This window comes from Engraulis encrasicolus, chromosome 20 (genome assembly GCF_034702125.1).
Source record: "Engraulis encrasicolus isolate BLACKSEA-1 chromosome 20, IST_EnEncr_1.0, whole genome shotgun sequence".
Lineage (NCBI taxonomy): Eukaryota > Metazoa > Chordata > Actinopteri > Clupeiformes > Engraulidae > Engraulis > Engraulis encrasicolus.
Genome location: NC_085876.1, coordinates 52219076 through 52224917, shown reverse-complemented (window position 1 = coordinate 52224917; position 5842 = coordinate 52219076). Strand labels below are relative to the sequence as shown.

At 42.3% G+C, this 5842-nt stretch overlaps 1 protein-coding gene across 1 annotated transcript in view; it reads right to left on the bottom strand.

Annotated features, from left to right (window-relative positions):
- Nucleotides 1-5842, bottom strand: part of yars1 (tyrosyl-tRNA synthetase 1) — a 19887-nt gene extending 14045 nt beyond the window's left edge. Inside the window, exon 1 of the mRNA XM_063185001.1 lies at nt 5747-5842. The gene's annotated coding sequence lies outside the window, so the exon portion shown is untranslated. The remainder of the gene's footprint in view (nt 1-5746) is intronic.

Here is a 5842-nt window from a genome sequence, read left to right as displayed (position 1 = left end):
GGTAGTGGGACTGACATGGTTTGGGGATGTATAGATGCCATCAACATTGGCAATCTGAAATACACCTTAAAGAAACATGCATGTCAACATGCACTGTGACTACAGAAGCAGATCATGATACTCTCCATAGGATTGCATTCAAATCTCACGCCTATCTATTTAAGCCAGATGCACACTCAAAATGTTAAAGTTCAATGCAAAGAAAGGTTGAAACGCACACCGATGACCTCCCGTCTCAATCCCTTTTCATTTCGAGACGATTCGAGCCAACACAGCCCCTTCTCTACCAGATTTTAATCTGGGGTATACTCACTTTTGTGGGTACATGTTCAAACATTAATGGCTGTATTTGTTTTTTTCTGAGTGAACAAGAAATGTAAGCGGGTATATATGTTGTTAGAAGGTCACTAATCATTGTGTCAAAGTGAAATTTCTTTAATGCTTTCCTATGAAAAGATATACTCACAAATCTGCAAAAACTGTGAGGGGTGTACTACTCACTTCCGTGATATACTGTACAAAACACAGTATAAGACAAGGGTGGGGAGGGGTAGGGTAGACATGGCATGGACCAGGCAGGTAGACAGGTGGCCTTAAGAAAGCAGAATAACAACATAGGGAGAGGTCTTCCCCCATGGGGGGCATGGCACGGACCTACACACACAACAGGCTAGGGCTGGGTAAAATAATCGAGTTAATCGATAATCGATCGAATTGAATCGAAATTCACATAATCGATTCACAGGACACAAAATCGACTTTTTGGTTCTTTTTCTTTTTGTTCTTTTTGTTTGATTTAGGTGTGTGGAAAATACCCAGTAGGTATTAGTCAATTAGGCCAAGGCCTACTTACAAATTAGCAATCTGTTAACACCGTCAAGTCAAAGCCCTTTGACATTTTTATATAAAAACAGCATCTTTTGTGGGAAATCCTGGCACCAGAAGGGAACGGATTGAATCGATTCAGAATGAATCGAATCGAATCAAATCGTGATTAGTCGATTCAAAGCGCTAAGAATCGAAATCGAATCGATACAGGAGCATGGCTGCGATAGCCAGCCCTACAACAGGCACCCTAGAACGTGGAGAAGAGAACACGCCTGGAAACACCACAGACCTACACACCAGGGGTGAATTTCTCAAAACCAAAGTTGCTAACTACATAAGCTACTTCGTTGCTTTCAATGCATTTTCCCATTGGCAACTACCGAAGTTGCTAACAGGCTAACAACTTCCCTTTTGAGAAACTCACCCCAGGGATGGAAATAAGCACCCGTCCACCTGCCAATGACCGATGAATTTGGCCTTTGGCGGGTGAAATGTCAACCCACCAGTCACCTGGACAAGTGACATTTTCTACAGGTGCCCAGGTTAATGCAGCATGCAAAATAAAAAGGTTTACGCAAATTGGTAATGAAAATAGTTATTGGCATCACAACAACTGAATTTATGACCTCTGAAACAAAAGTATTGATCAGATTGGTCTTACTTGGCATTACAATGTTTGGAAAGGTTGGATATGAACTGGTAAAAATGGTGACTAATAAAAAATTGTGAGTGACTGGTAGATTTTAGAATCTACCTGCCACTGCTACACACACTATTGGCACCCTGAAACACACACCTGTAAACGCCACGGACCTACACACACTACAGGCAAAAGTCACACTACAGGCACATTGTCATTGTGACACAGTACTCCACAGCACACTAGAGCAAATGCACACAGCGAAATTGCCCATGCAAGGGGGAAGCCCCCAATGGCGCCCGAAGGGAGCAGTGCGGTGCAGGCCATGCTCAGTGTCATGCTAGTACCTCCTCAGTCATGGAGGAAGATGGGGGAGAGCACGGCTCTGGAGAGCACTGGTTGACTACTCCCTCTGCTGGCGGGTCGGGAGTCGAACCGGCAACCTTTGGGCTACGAGTCTGACGTCCTGCCCTCCGCTTACCCATGACTGCCCTAAGTTAACAAGGAGAGCCAGGTGAACAAGAGGCACACTGGGACAATGAAGCACACACAACAGTGTTCAACACCAGAGGTCTGCAACAGGGACAGTAGGGTTCCTCATAAATGTCATCATTAGCGTTCCAGCAGAACTTATTGTGCTCCACATTTTATAAGTGGCGAGAAAATAAAGCTGGAAGAGGAGTATGTGCGTTTGTGCTGGACTGGGCTGGGAGCTGGGACGACACTGACGCTATTCTGTTAAACATAAGATAGGTCTACTCACAGGTTATTCAAAATTAATATCCCAGAGTCATTGTGAGAACACACCTGTGGGTCATTCCATGTCAATTCACATGATTCCCTAGAATCTCCCCAGGTGACCCTCTCCGATTAACCCAATATTTCACATACAGGTACCTTTTGATGTCAATTGAAAGAATACCAAGTATTAGTGCCCTACGTCCAACGGTTGCGGAGATGAAGCCCTCCAAAGTTGGGGTGCCATGCCCACTTTTCAAGCCTGTGAATTGCATACAAAATTTACAAGCAGATTTTGACACCTCTGCTTTTAGTTTGAAGGAAGATACAGGCCTAAAAATCACCATGGCCCCTCAATATGACCCTGTCTACCAGATGATGTACTTACAAATGGCATGCCTTGATTATTTTTGGCTATATTAAGCCTTAAAAACTGAATTAGTGAAATGCATGTTGAAGAGTCTTGCCACTTTGGGGTTCCAGATCTTGGAAACTATGCATGCTTTGGGAGTTATAATTGATTTTCCATCATATTTGGTAACTGTACAGTGTATTCAAGAAAAAGTAGGGCGCTCAGACTTTAAAAGATAAAATAGGAGGGACTTAAAAACAGCTTTGGGACAAAATGACCTTACGGTACCCTCTACTTCAGGCCTCAAATTGACCATGTGGGCACTTGATGACTGGAACGCCCTTTTAACCCCATGTACAGTAGCACTGTATCAAACATTCAAGCTTGGAAAAACTTTGTTTTTCAAAGTTCTTCATATTAATCTTGGCCTTCAAAATATATGTGTTTTTCTCTATATCGTATCACAGTGTCTGTTTTGTCTGCTGCCATCTGCTGGTCAAAAAAAGTAACAACAGCGTAATGTAAGAAAACAAAAGGGGCTGGAAAATCTTGCCCATAATTAACCAATAAAGCACTGTAATTATTATACAGTATATTGCTATATATCTATGATTTTAACAAGCATGATGAATATTTCTAGTTTAAATAATTTCCTAAGTGTGACTGATTAATGCTCAATCATGATGCCAGTCCCAAGATGGCCTCACCCTGCACTACATTTCTACCAGACATGGGGGTGGGGGTGTCCTGGTAGAAATGTTATCATGATTGAGCATTCTGCATAATGCGCGTTAAAATCATAATTAATATATAGCAATATACTGTAGAATTAAAGTGCTTCATTGGTAGCCTAGCAAGCTTAACCCCTAGGGGCGTCTAGATTTCTCGGCTACTTTATTGGTAAATTATGGGCAAGACTTTCCAACCCCTTTTGTTTTCATAAATTACACTGTTGTTGCGTTTTTTTGACCAGCAGATGGCAGCAGACAAACCAGACACTGTGATAAGACATAGACAAAAACATATACTTTGAAGGCCAAGATTAATATGAAGAACTTTGAAAAACAACATTTTTCCAAGCTTGAATGTTTGATACAGTGATACTGTACATGGGGTTAAAAGGGCGTTCCAGTCATCAAGTGCCCACATGGTTAATTTGAGGCCTGAAGTAGAGGGTATCGTAAGGTCATTTTGTCCAAAAGCTGTTTTTGATTCCCTCCTATTCCATCATTAAAAGGCTGAGTGCCCTACTTTTTTTGGAATACACTGTACAGTTCCCAAATATGATGGAAAATCAATTATAACTCCCAAAGCATACATAGTTTCCAAGATCTGGAACCCCAAAGTGGCAAGACTCTTCAACACACATTTCACTAATTCAGTTTTTCAGGCTTAATATAGCCAAAAATAATCAAGGCATGACATTTTTAAGTACATCATCTGGTAGACAGGGTCATATTGAGGGGCCATGGTGATTTTTAGGCCTGTATCTTCCTTCAAACGAAAAAAAGAGGTGTCAAAATCTGCTTGTAAATTTTGTATGCAATTCACAGGCTTGAAAAGTGGGCATGGCACCCCAACTTTGGAGGGCTTCATCTCCGCAACCGTTAGACGTAGGGTGCTAATACTTGGTATTCTTTCAATTGGCATCAAAAGGTACCTGTATGTGAGATATCGGCTAAATCGGAGAGGGTCATGTGGGGAAGGCGTGTGAATTGACATGGAATGACCCCTGTTCAATACAACAAATACTGTAACACGATAAAAGATGAAGACAGTAGAGAGCCTTTCAAAACTAGTTTTTCAAAACGTGTGCAGGCAATAGGCCTACAAAAACGTGACTTGTACTGATTTGGTACTGATGAGACTGTCGGACAATCAGGACTCCTGCACTTCTTTTTAGATGGTATTTTCAGATGATAAGGGTTCCTGCACCTCTTTTTTCCACTTCACGCACTGGTGTAAACACTAGTGGTACCCTAGTGGAATAGAACTACAGGCATACTGAAACAAGGAAAACAGAACACAAGAGGTAAACTATAACCAAGGACTGAGTCTGCACATCTATAAAGGCATCCTGCAACAAGGAAAGCCTGTCTGTAAACTCCACAGTACAGTGCAATTAGAAAAACACAAACCTGTATCAAAGGGCTGCGATTGGCAAATGCCCAGAAGATGTACATGCACATGTGCACTCCATATCTCAGTGTGTTGTGGTGACCGAGGCTTTACATGGGGTAGACAATCAGGATTCTTCCCCCACACACATTCTTGTGACACTGATGTCACCACCATCATCATCATCATCATAACAGTTAAAGTGAAACAATAACACGAATGTGCACCAGTTGTTTTTCAGGATAAGCAGGTGGAGCTGTCGATGTGCTGTGCTCCAATTATAGGGCCACCACACAGATAACAATCTGGGTGTGTTTGAGACAGATTTCTACACAGATGTCAAAGCAGACATGTTATTATTTTTTAACAACAGGCGTAATAACTATAACTAGCAGTCTGATTTGTTTGAGTGACTTGACTGTCTGTGCCCACTGCAGTGCAACACACCATTGGGACCTCGTTGAAGTCATTCAGACAACCATCACGACAGCTCATCCTTTGAAAAACTGCTGAGCAGTGCCGTCTGTACACAGCAGAGGTGTCAATTCCTGGTCCAGAAAGTAAAAACCCTGCCACAGTTTCCTTCCAACACAGGTGACTCTAATAAGCAGCTGGTCTTGAGTGTTCAATTATCAGGTGATTCGGAGATGGTTGGATCCAATTTGTGGCAGGGTTTTTACTTTCTGAACCCGGGATTGACACCTCTGGTCAAAGTAGAGTCGACGTATCACTATCCGTCAGGACATGTAAAGGCTATGATGCTAACGGGAAGCTACCCAACAAAGCAGATACATTCACCCATTTCCCAAAGTGATTTAAGGAACCCAACGATCAATGTGATGTACATAGTTAGTCTCATCAACACCTGTCTGTTCATTCATGGACACTACTCGGTTAGCCAGCTAACTTTAGCCTGCTGTTTAAATGGACAGATATAGCCGGCTAACTCATATTTCTCGCGCTTCACGTGTTTTACAGGTACAGTTTAAACAACTTGGTTACATATCTATTAAGATCCTGCCATACCAACACTCATTCACACAAGAAATCATAGATTACTGGTTACATACGGGATTGAATGGTCCACAACGTGGTGACGCCGGATGAAAACTGTCAATGTTGCATCAGCGCTGGGCGAAATTCGGTGCTCGATTGACCATCAAGGG